Raw genomic sequence first — 13,384 nt, 5'->3', positions numbered from 1 at the left:
GGTCAGTCAGCCGGGTACCCATTGAATAGACAGCGATTTACCTAACAATTAGTAAACAATTATATTTTGCTTCATTTTGGGTAAGTCTCTCGTTAGCTTTTCGAACTGTTTAAAACCGTCAAGATTCCTTATTAATTAAAAAAAAGTTAACGAAATATTATCTGAGTAATTTGACAGAATTGGAAGCTCCCTGTACAACTGGGAAAATTGCTGATGTGCCCTTTGTCTTTTAGACCACTGACGCTGGGACTCGCGAGTTGATTTTTTATGGCATAGAATGACGCTAACAATTAGTAAACAGTTTTATTTTGCTTTGTTTTGAGTTAGGCCTCTCGTTAGCATTTCAAATTGTTGAAACAGTCCAGATTCCTTATTAATTAAAAAAAAAGTTAAGGTAATATCATTTGAGTAATTTGGCAGATTTGGTAGCTCTCTGTACAGCTGGGAAAATTGCTGATGGGCCCTTTGTCTTTGAGACGGTCAGCTGACGCTGGGACTCGCGAAATGATTTTTATGGCATCGAACGACGTTAAAGGTTTCTAAAATCGGGAATGTTCTAAAATTCGGGAATTTAGCAATCGGGAATTTAGCAATCGGGAAAGGTTTCTAAATATTGCTAAATTTGGTGTTCAGGGAAATTAAAAGAGTAATGATAACACGACAGAAAAGTAGTCCGATGAATAACAGTAAAAATAACGATAAGAAGAAGAGTGCAAATAAGACGATAGTAAATTTGGTGGACCATTATTAGGTCCAATAGGATCATTATTTGCAAAACTGTCTTGCTAGCAAAATATACGTCAATAACATTGATCGAAGGCAATGGGAAACAAATATGAATAAGTGAACGAAACACTTTAATATGAAATACACAAGAAATATAAGTAAATACTATACACAAAGATACATAACACCGACTAGAAACAATTCAAAAAAGAATACCCATCCAGGATTGGTCCATCTTTTTACTACACGGGTTAGAGGCCAGGCCATCAACACTAAGGATAGGGTCAGCAATCAAATGTTTTTTTTTTTTATAGGGAAAGGATTATGAGATCAACTAGGGAGTTGAAGAAGGAAGTTGGCAAATCAAAAAAAATATATATATAATCGCTTTCTTATCCGTGGCTTTTTTTATTGTATTATTTATTTGTATGATATATTTAAAGAGATTTACTACCCTTGGAGTGGCTCAATTTTCTGAATTGTTTGGTTTATTGAGTTTTAATTTGCATGTATTTGCTCCTGTTTTTGTGTGTGTTTTTTTTCTTTCATTTTCTTTTTTTTTGTTATACTCCATCTTCATGCTTTGTATATTTGATGGGTTATAAAATAAATAAATAAATAAATATATATATATACATATATATATATATATATATATATATATATATATATATATATATATATATATATATATATATATATATATATATATATATATATATATATATATATATATATATATATATATATATATATATATATATATATATATATATATATATATATATATATATATATATATATATATATATAATCTCTTTCTTATCCGTGGCTGTCAGAAAATCAAAAAATTGTGCTAAGAATAATACATGAGGCAAAGCCACGGCATCATACAGTCTTCTAGCCAAGAGTAGTTTTATAATGCTTACCTGAAAAAAAACAAAACAAAGAGAGATAAAACTCAATGAAAAGACAACAAACGAGACTGCGACCAGTAGAGTGTAAAGATGAAAGACTAAAACAACGCGGATATTTCGCCTGTATGTAAACTAGGCGTCTTCAGAAACAGATAAAAAAAAAACTAAACTAAACCAAAAAGAAATAAAACCACCACCAATATTAATAAAATACAATTGTCGCAACTGATTTAACTCCGCCTGTGAGGATCCTTGCCTTTCGGGGTTTTGGTGAGCAGCCTGTCCAAGCCAGGGAAGGAGGAGGGTTGGGTGATAGGTTAGGCTCTGTTTTTTTGTGTTTTTTTTTGTCGACAGTGTAAGCGAAGTGAAAATTGTATTTGTTTTGATCGTGTCACTTAATGTGAAAATTGCCTTTTGTATATGTAGACTTTTTGAATTATTTACTATTGTCTTGACAAAAAAAAACAAGAATCGGCCTGACCGTGTAAGCTTTTTGAAATAAAGGAGATTTTGATTGATTTATTATTCTCCTATCCCTGAAAAACATTACTGATTCATAAAACGACAAGGAAAAGCCTCGGACCCAATTTGATCTCATCCAAAAGGACTTCCGACCGTCCCCGGACACGATTTTTGACAACGAACCAACCTTTCCGTCTTGTGTTTTGGAATGTCCCCACTGTGAACCTTGATACACAACCTGGTCGCATGGAAGGTGTTATAAGAATCCTTGAAACATATAATGTTGACATAGTAGCTTTATCTGAAGCTAGATTGACAGGTTTGGGTCTATTGTAGTTGATGACTAAGAAGTTTTCTTTTCTGGCACAGAAAAGAAGCGTGAAGCTGGCGTTGCCCTTTCAGTCAGCAGGAATGCAAAGAATCTATGCTTGAGTTCGTCCCCGAAAACGAAAGAATGATGAAAGTCCATTTCGTAAGCTCGCAGTCAAAGCTGACTGAATTATGCTCCAACAAAAATTCCAAGAAAGACAGTTTCTATTATGAACTTAACGTTCTAGTCAATTCGATACCTGAACACAATATTTTAGTTATATGTGGTAATTATGCTAATTTCCTATTCGTATAAGAAATTCATGCAAATTGTGTACAATTTCTTACCCATGAAATGGTTTTTGATAGGTAGGGGAGACCGACCGTCCCTGGGACAAAAACTCTTCTTTTGGGTATTGCTCGAGTCCTGATGAAGCTATCTAAACGCTTTAAAGACCAACCGATAGCCTAAACATTCTAGTTTCTCCAGAAATTTTTACCGATTTTTAGTGCTGTTACTTTTTTTTAAACTGGCAAAAGTCTAGAGTCAGTTATTCTGTCCCAGTTATCACGATACCCTTCATAACTGGGACATAATGTTATGTCAAGGGAAGGAGCATATTATCTTACTGAACTTCCGAATATAAACGTATAAAAGTAAGCATTATTCAAAAACTTTAAACTTTAAAAACTCAGTTAGATATTTCTTAAAAGACATTACTGAAAGACTCTTTCGGTGGAACTATGGAAAAAATTCACTCAAATCTTCCTGAAAAAAATGGTTTGGCACCTCTGTCTGTTCCTCCTGACGCAACTGGCGATCTCAGCTTAAGAAATACAAAGCTTTTCTTTTCTACAGATGTCTCTTCAGTCCAGACAAATTTTCGCCCTCTATTTTTTCATGTCCTTCATGTCCTGTATTGTAATTTCTTCCCCTAATCCATCGGTTACTAATCCTACAACGTAACATAATCTGGTTTTGGACTGAAGCTTGACTAGGACAAAAACAAAAATGCTAATTGACAAGTTTTCGTCTTCTTCATTGCGTATCTTCAATTTCTTCGATTCCCCTTTGGTTTTCTTAGTGTTTACTTTTCTATTTTTTCTTCTCGCTCCCTGGTTCTTTGATTATCTTTATCACAGACGTGCTTGTGAGGATTGACCTGCTGCCTCTTTTTCAACCTTTGTTGTTTTTCTAGGGCCTGCCTTAGTAAAATGCTCGACTTTTTCTGGAGAAAGGACTGCTACCTTCGAACAACGAGACACATCCGTGATGGTCTCGTCTGCCTTCTCTGTTGAATCTGTGATCTCTGTTGCCGGCCGGCGGGTTAATATATATATATATATATATATATATATATATATATATATATATATATATATATATATATATATATATATATATATATATATATATATATATATATATATATATATATATATATATATATATATGTGTGTGTGTGTGTGCGTGTGTGTATGTGTGTGTCTTAAGGTGAATTGGTTGGTCTTTGAAGCGTTTAGATAGCTTCATCAGGACTCAAGCAATACCCAAAAGAAGATTTTTTGTCCCAGTTATGGTCGGTCTCCCCTACCTATCAAAAGCCATTTCATGGGTAAGAATTTGTATATACTTTGCATAAATTTGTTATACGAATAAGAAAATTTGCATAATTTCAAAAGAGGTAACATGCAAGAGGCTTTAAGTTCTGGGAAATAGACGATCAAGCATACTTGTTTTCCCCTCACGGATGATTTTATTGGGTCAATGACAATTCATATTGATAATTTGAACCAGAATTCAAGTTCTAGTGTCATTTTTAAGCAAGAAAGGAAATTTTGTCATAGAAAACTTCTAGTTTTCCGCATTTTGTGTTAAATGATACAAATTTTGGGCTCGGCTGGAACCAAAATGGAGATAAAACTGAATTATTTAATCCACTTAAAACTACACAAAAGTTGTATGAGGCATTTAGTTATATGAGGCGTTTTAGAGGCATTAGTTTCTGTGCTAATGCCACTCAATGGTACATCCGTACCTAAATATATTGAAAACATTTAATTCCAAATGAAAATAAAGAGTCACTGTAAAATGTAAATTTTCGTATCTTTGAGGTGCCTACATCCCCCTCAGTTTTTTTTGTGCTAAAGTTTGTCTAGTGCTTTCCTGAAAGCTTTTAAAGTACAACAAATATAGCCAGTTTAGATTAGTTAAAGTAACCTAAAGTAATCTTACCCCCACCCCCCTAATGTGCAAATATATAGCCCAACTTATACAAGTCCAATGCAACTTAGAGAACTGCACGTCCGCATCGACGAGGATAAAAAATAGGTGTCAGAATAGGTAAGAGAGATTAGTTATTTTATTTTAATTGCAATTGCCATGGGGCGAAAAAGGAAGATTGCTAAAACTGTCCAAGTAGGACCTCAGTCTGTTGAGAACTGTTTGTTGAATTCGACTGTTTCATCCGAAGGGAATAACGATGTCGCTTCACTGAAGACTGTGGCGGATAATTTTGCTAAGATGCTAACAATTACTGAAAATGGTAAAAAACTAGACTCTATAAACGATAGCATAAAAGTGTTAGAAAATCGTATGGTATCAGTGGAAAATAGCTCGAAAAGTTCGAGCTAAAATCAGAAGTTAATACTACGAGTTCGCGTGTTACACAGATTGAATCTGATGTTGAAAGCTTAAGAAATCAAATGTCAATTATGAGTAGTGAAACGAAAAAGTATGAAATTGGGTGTGCAGATCTTTCTCTTCGGCTTATGGCATCTGAGTATAGACATACAGAGACAAATCTTATCATTTGGAATGCTCCCTGTGAAAATACCACACAAGCCGAATCGTTTTTTGACCAGTTGTTTTTGGAGGGTCTAGGTCTGTCCATGGTCCCGCGGTTTCGAATTGTTGGTAATGTCCGTAAGGAGCAACAGCATTTTAAAGTTGATATTGGTTCTCGAGATGCGAAGGACAGTGTGCTTAAGAAGGAAAAGAAATTAAAAGGTAAAGTTATTGGACACCATAGAAATGTATCTGTTACCGATGATGCACCAATATCAGTTCGTGAAGCTCGAAGGAAGTTGTATGTAAAGAAATCTAGATTAAATGCTATTGGAGTTTCATCATGGACTTCTAAAACAGTTCCACCATGTATACAGATCAACCGTGGTGGTGTGGCTGCAAAATTTGGTTACGACGAGCCTATCCCTGAGTTATGTGACCAATAGATGGTTATATTATCAATGGTGAATTAAGAGATTGCTAAGATATTTTTTTTTTTTTTTTTTTTTTTTTTTTTTTTTTTTTTGTATTTGTATTTGTGTTTATGGAAAAGAAATGAAAATTTGTTCCATTGTTTTTTCATTTATTTAGTTTTTGTTAGAATTTAGAATGGGTAAGTGGTAGACACCTGTAGAGTATTGTGTTTTCTTCAATTATTATTTTCTGGAATTCAGTAATGAAACCAGTAAGCCTGTATTGTGACAGGCTAGTGTTAGTGAGAATTTTTTCACTTTATTTGTATTCGCTTTTTTTATTTATACCATTTTGTTAATATGTTTCTAACTGTCACCCGTCATTTAAACAAAACATTTTGTATATGACTTCTTATGTCTAAAAGTGTCTTGAGTCAGTTTATTTGAGCTAGTTTCTTATATATATATATATATATATATATATATATATTTATATATATATATATATATATATATATATATATATATATATATATATATATATATATATATATATATATATATATATATATATATATATATATATATATATATATATATATATATATATATATATATATATATATATATACTCGTCAAAGCAATAATATTTGTTCGTCCTAAACTTCTCTTTTTCACTTTCGTAAAAAAATTTCTTTTTTCTTAAATCAGTCTTGAAATAGCACTTCTTCCAAGGGCAGGACCTTGGAAATGCAAGCAGTTTCCATGTAATGCATTAAGGTATCCAACACAAGCAAGCACACATGCAAGATGCGTACAACAAATGCTTTTGTGCAACAATGTTAACCTGGAACCTTAAAGGAAGAAGATTACATTTCCATTCACGTGCTGAGGGATAACGTATTTTAAGAATACTGAGTAGTGAGAAAACATTGCCATTTTTAGTTGATTTAGGATGGGTAACTATCATTTCGAATAGTCTTAGTCATTTTGAAAACCAATTTATGGGAATTTCGTAAAATAGCCTGGAACCACTCGAAAATGGCGTCGAACAAAAACAAAGTACACCATTGCAGTAAGCCCCCCCCCCCTAGGAAACTTGCAGTCCCCCATCTTGAACAGAAAGGAAAATCGCTTTTCTTGCATTGGTAGCATGTTTCCTCTTTTTTCTTATGTTTTTTTTATTCTTTCATTTTTCCTGAAGCAATATTGTTTAACATTAAACAGATATTCTCTCCAGTCAGGTCATTGAGAGAGAGGAAAAGGATTTATTAAAAAAAAATAAAACACATTAACAACAAAACCCGAAGTTTATTAAACTTGTATGGGCAGACATCACCCTTTACAAAACCCCACATACACAATTAGTAGCAGCCATCCTTAGCCCCCCCCCAAAAAAGGGCAAAAAATAATAATAATAAAATAAATAAATAAACATAAACGAAATAAATTAATTTTTTAAAATATCACGACCTAATTGGATACCTAAGACACAAAACTAAAAATCATTCTTCTATTCTACCTCCTCGTCGCCCTCCCAAAAAAAGTATCACAATCACTTGAGAGAAAATTCGCCCAACAAGGATTAAAACTCATATGTAGACAAACACTGTTCTTTTAATTTACTGCGAAATTCATTTAGCTCATCAATTGTTGAAATTGCCTGCGTTAATGGTTCCCACACCCGAGGGCCAACATGTCTTATGGAAAAAACGGATCGCATTGTAATAACATGAGGTCGCCGAACTAGCTTTGATGTTCTAGTCGAGTAATTATGAAAATTAACACCCCTTGTAAACATTTCCCTAAAACACTCAGGTAATAACGCGTGTGCATATTTAAACATAAAAAGAGCATTATAAAAACGGAATGATCCAGCTATCGGTAAAATATTTACTTGTTTTTGTCTATGCATACCAGACAATTTACGATTATCTCCAGTTAAAACACGCAGGGAATTATTTTGTTAATATCTAAGGGGACGAAGGTGAATTAAAAATGTACTTGACTACACAAGACAACCATATAGAAGGTATGGATGAAGAAAAGTAAAATGAAGCAATCTCGTAATATCTTTCTGAAAAAAGTGTTTCAGTTTCCCCATCATCCCAAAATTTCTTGAAACTTTGCCACTAACACATGAAATGTGCTCTTTGAAGTTAAGGCACTCATCAACAATCACCCCTAGATACTTTGTCGAAACTTCCCGAGGCAGAATAATTTCACCTAACTGTATTTTGTCAATCCAAGGGTAGTAATTGCTACTTCTCCCATACATTACAAAATGGGATTTTGCATGGTTTAGCTGAAGTCTGTTAACCCTCATCCATTTCTCAATGTTTAACATGCCAGTCTGAAGATTCTGTATAAGCATTTCCCCGGTTTTTGCAGCACCAGTTAGATGCGTGTCATCAGAAAACTCAAGCAAAATAGATTTTGATGCTTCAGTTTCCTTAAGTTTTAAATCAAAAGACAGTCCATTGATAGCATTTCGCAGGTCATTGATATATATAAGAAACAGTAGTGGCCCCAAAATAGACCCTTGAGGGACACCGAATTCAACACGTTTAACTTGCGATTTGATTTCACCAGCACTGACAAACTGCTTTCGATCTTGGAGAAAAGATTCCAATAGACGATAAAACATACCTCGAAAACCACAATTCCTCAGCTTCACCAGAAGAATTCCGTTGTCCACTGCATCAAAGGCTTTCACAATGTCCAAAAAAACAGATGCAACTTTCCACCCTTGGTCCAGAGCATCGTTTACAAAAGTCGTGAGAAAAAGAAGAGCTTGACCTGTCGACATTGCTTTACGGAATCCAAACTGGGTTTTACTAAAATACTTTTTATTCTCAAGAAAATCAACCATCCTGCCACTAATCAATTTTTCAAAAACTCTCGGTAAAACTGGCAGCAATGAAATAGGCCTATAATCGTTCGGCAAATTTTTCTCCGCCCTTAAAAAGCGGAGCCCCTCTAGCAATTTTCATAAAATCGGAAGAACACCAACTTTTAGGCACATATTAAATAGAACACAAACCTAGTCGCATATTTCCGAGAAAACATACTTAAGTACACGCAATGAAAGGAAGTCAGCACTCGAAGCATTATTTCTCATGTTCCACAATGTGGTACGTAATTCACTAGCAGTTACTGGTTTCAGATATGCAGATTCATAACATTCCTCGGGTAAAAACTGGTGGTATGTTCCATCCTCAGAAAATTTTCTCGTGGAGTTCGCTATCCTTTTACCAACAATAGAAAAATGGTCACACATATTATGTACAATCGAAGAATAAGTGTTGAAATTTTCAGGAAAAAGTGAACTTTTGGAAGGGCTCAGAACAGACTGAATTACTCTCCACATTTGCCTGGGATTACCTGCACTTTTTTTAAACTCATTTCTATAATAATTAGTTCTCGCTGTTCGTAATAGGTTATTAAGTTCACAATTATATTTCTTGTATCTCACTTTCACCTCAGGAGACACTACAGAATATTTATATAGCAGTCTTCGATTTAATATGGCCTTCATCAGTCCTCCAGTAATCCAGGGTTTTCTAGCGGAGACATGAAAAGCCGGCTTTTTAATAACTGTACAACTTTCTTTTAGTAATTTAGTTATTTGTGAATACCACAATGAAAACTTTTCATTCACTTGCAGATCACTACTTTCTAAAAAGTCAAATTGAGTGTTCTTTAATTTTCTTCTGAATATGTTAAGAGCCTCAGCATCCATTTTCAATGCAGAAATTTGTGGAGGTATATTCATAGCTGTAGGGACACCAAACTCTCTAATAACAACGAGAACACCAAAATGATCAGAAACATCATTCAAAATAACATCAGCAAAATCATACTTCACAATAACAAATATATTATCCAAAAGTGATTCCGAGCGCAAAGTCACTCGACTGCATATATTAACTGTCGGTCTTAAACCGTAATCCAACATAACATTTAAAAAATCACGAACTCTCGGGTTCCCACAAACGAAGCATGGGCGATTTGAACCTGACAAGTTATCCGTTTGCTGCTCCAATAAATCACTAAGTTCCCGTACATCTACAGATGGAGGTTAATAAACAGCCACCACAAAGAGAACTGTTCCTGACTTAAAAAGTTTAACGACCATTGATTCAAAAACCATCTATTTATTTACATGTAAATCATTACGTGTTTTCATTGTAATATTCTTCCTGTAATATAAAGCCAACCCACCATGTAATCGTGATTCCCTATTCTGCGTCACACAGTCATAACTATCAATTTCAAGTAGACTCATTGTATGATTACGAAACCACGTTTCATTCAATGCAAGCACATCCAACTCAGAAAACTGACATAGTTCGGTTAAAAAATTAAATGAACTATAAAGACCTTGACAATTCAAATGGAAAATGCTCAAACTTTGCCGAAACTTTTAGATTTATTTCCAATATCAACTGGAAATTCATATTTAACCACTGGAAAATCCTCCATCGTTCCTTCATCATAATCCGGATTTAAGACCACATTCCCCAGAACATCCCAACTCAACGAATTTCTCTCAAGTTTTTTCAATCTATTATTGTCATAATCCAACTCATTTTTTCAAGACACAAGCTTAGGAGGCAAACGAGAAAACTCATAGAAAAATTAACTCTACTTACAACAACCACAAGTGATCTCCAGTATCCAGGAGGGCCGCAATCAATAACAAAAGAAAAAAAACTAAAAAAAAGAGAAAATAAATTAAAAATAAAATTTATCATAAATAAGATACAAAATAAAAAGATACAACATAACATAAATAGCGACGAAGACCACACTGCCATTTCATCATAAACAATAAGTATAACAACATGGAACCCTCCATAGAAGACAGTAGAACACGTTCCACCGTTTCGTACAAAAAATCCTCCCCGCCGCTCCACCCACTGCCCATACAACATAAAAAAAAAAACTCATGGAAAACAAAAAGGGAAAAATCTCACTCAAATTAAAATAGACAGGATAATGCAATTGAAGAAAAATATAATTAGTTTTCTTCATCAGGCACATACTTGTGCTAGTGCCGCTAACCACGATAACAAAATTCATCGAATAATAGCAAAAAAACGACTCTTAACTTCAAAACAAAACAAATGAAATGCTAGAATCAACAATCAAGTAGCTCTAGTATTGGCTCATTATACATATATTTCACTTTTCCAACACCCTCTCTCTCAATCTGAATGAAGGGAGGAACAGTATTAGATACTCAAGCTGGAATACTCTTTCTACTCAATATAGATTTAGTCTCGTAAAGTCTCTTCCGCGCTTCACGAACACACAATGGAGCATCATCGCTGACGTAAACATTTTTCATAGCTGTATTTGAACCGAAAGTCTTATTCTTAATTTTTTCCCATTACGTAAGATCATAATCTTCACCTCGCGTGATTTAACATTCACTTTGAAAAGCTATTGCTCGTTTTTATTCGTAACAGTTGTAAATTCTGGAACCTTTTGTTAATTCTAAACCATTGGCACATGTTTTATGAAATAAACTTTTAGCACTAGCTACATCATTACAACCCTTTGTCCACACAATAATGTTATTTTCTGTAGATAAATATTCCACTGACATCAATCTTGCCGACAACGAAGACGTCATTTCACTGTGATATTTTGCCTCAGTGGATACAATATGCATTCGCGTTTTTAGTGAAATTACTTCTTCATTTACTGCATCGCAATTTTTTCCAACTTGAGCAACATCGGATTGTAAGATAGCTTAAACATTTTCCACATAAGTTACTCGATTTTCTATATTAGCCAATCTCGTGTCAATTGATTTTAATGTAATTTGAGACTCCGTTACAATTTCATGAATTTTCGAGAAATCGTCCGCTAATGACTGGATCGAAGCACGATTTATTGACTTATGCGTTGAAGATGAATGCCCAGATTCGTCATGCGAAACCGATCCAAATTGGTCCTCTGATTTACGTTTACGCTTATTCCTCGTCATCACAAACCAGTAAATAAAAAATTAGAATATTCTTACCGGAAAAAGTACTTCTTATTTATCCACGTAAGTACCGTCGTGCAGTTCGCTAAGCCGTTAATGCACGGCTAACACATAAATTGCCAACAGGAACTCCTCAAATCTTCGCATTGGAACCCTCAGCTAATAAATTGACTTCTGTTTAAGCATAATCATTAATTAGCAGTCTCCTTACATAAAAAGAACTTGTTCGCATTCACAGAACAAAACTCCGCCCACTTTGCTATTTCAATTCATTTTATCTCACATCAACCTAGGTTAAAAGCACTAGCCAAACGATGTTACTTGACTCATAGCTGATTCATAACTCTGATTGATAGCTGATTCATTCTTTGGTAATAGTAAATAAAAAAAAGTTTTACCAACTTAAACTAAGGAGCAACATTAAAACTCAAAACGAACAAAAATTATCCCTTTTATGAAGGGGTTGCCCCCTCCTCAATACCTTACTCTTCACGCTAAGGTTTTGTAGCACTTTTGAAAAAGTTTCTTATACCAAATAAATGACCCTTGTGTTTCAGGAGCTGTTCTTAAGAAATTAGGACAAATAGTCAAACTTTAGCGTAAAGAGCAAGGTATTGAGGAGCGGGGTAACTCCTCCATATATAGAATAGTTTCTGTTCGTTTTGATTTTTAATGTTGCTTCTTACTTTTACTTAAAAAAATTTGTTTTTTATTTAATTTGTGATCATTTTTAAATAAAGCCAATAAATCTGGCTCCCTCTAAATGAAAAATTCCTTCCTCTTACGGGAAACTCTTCGGTGGAAAGTTCCTCGCATGTAAAATTACCCCTTGCCCGTGAAATTCTCTTCGGATAATCCCATCCTTACTGAGAATCCCCCCAGTAAAATTTCTTGTGGATGATTACACCTGAAGTATGCATGAAAAATACACACTTTCATTTGAAAAAGACTAATTTCTAATCGTTTTTCTGATCACTCGGGAAATCCCCTTCCGGAAAAATCCCTGGAAAATTTTTCCCGGATATCCCCCCTTCCCAGTGGAAAGTTGCTTCTGCTGATAATTCTCATAAGAAGAATTTCTCCTGCAGAAAATTCCTCCATTGAAAATTCCCCCGACAATTACAAACCTGCTGAAAAAATTCACCCGAACATCTCAACATGCAAAATTGATTCGACAAAGAGAAAGTAAGACAAACAAAAAGAATTTTTTATGGGAATTTTGTTCAATCCCTTCTGTGTCCATTCCCTGGAAAGTTTACCTCGGAGACTTCCCTCCTCCCAGAAAATTCTCCCAATGGAAACCCATTCCAAGTAGAAATCCCCCCCACCCGAAAATGTCTATACTACCCAATAATAAATACTATACGTAAACAGTCGGCAAGCTTTATAATTTGCAGCCCTTTATTCAAGGGCGGTGTGGGTCATGTTACCCCCAAAGACATAGTTATTGGATCTTTCAACATGCTGAACAAAATGGCTATCTCACAATTTTGATCGGACACCTTTGAGGAAAAGGGACGTTGGCGGGGAGGGGGGGTAATTTCCCTTCCAATCTTTTTACTCAATTAAAAGGGCACTAGAACTTTGAATTTCCGTTCGAACACAGCCTCTCCCGATCTTCTAGGACCATTGGTTCGATACCCTTTGGAAAAAAACACGAATCCGTGATCATTCTTATGGCAGAAAATACAAAATTCAACATTTTTGCTAAGGGTACCATAAAACTAGTAATACGGGACCCAGAGATCGAATCTTGCTGTTGCAGCACACT

The sequence above is a fragment of the Artemia sp. Qi Xiang Cuo genome, chromosome 2 (genome assembly GCF_049724085.1).
Source record: "Artemia sp. Qi Xiang Cuo chromosome 2, ASM4972408v1, whole genome shotgun sequence".
Lineage (NCBI taxonomy): Eukaryota > Metazoa > Arthropoda > Branchiopoda > Anostraca > Artemiidae > Artemia > Artemia sp. Qi Xiang Cuo.
Note: the sequence above shows the minus strand (reverse complement) of the source record.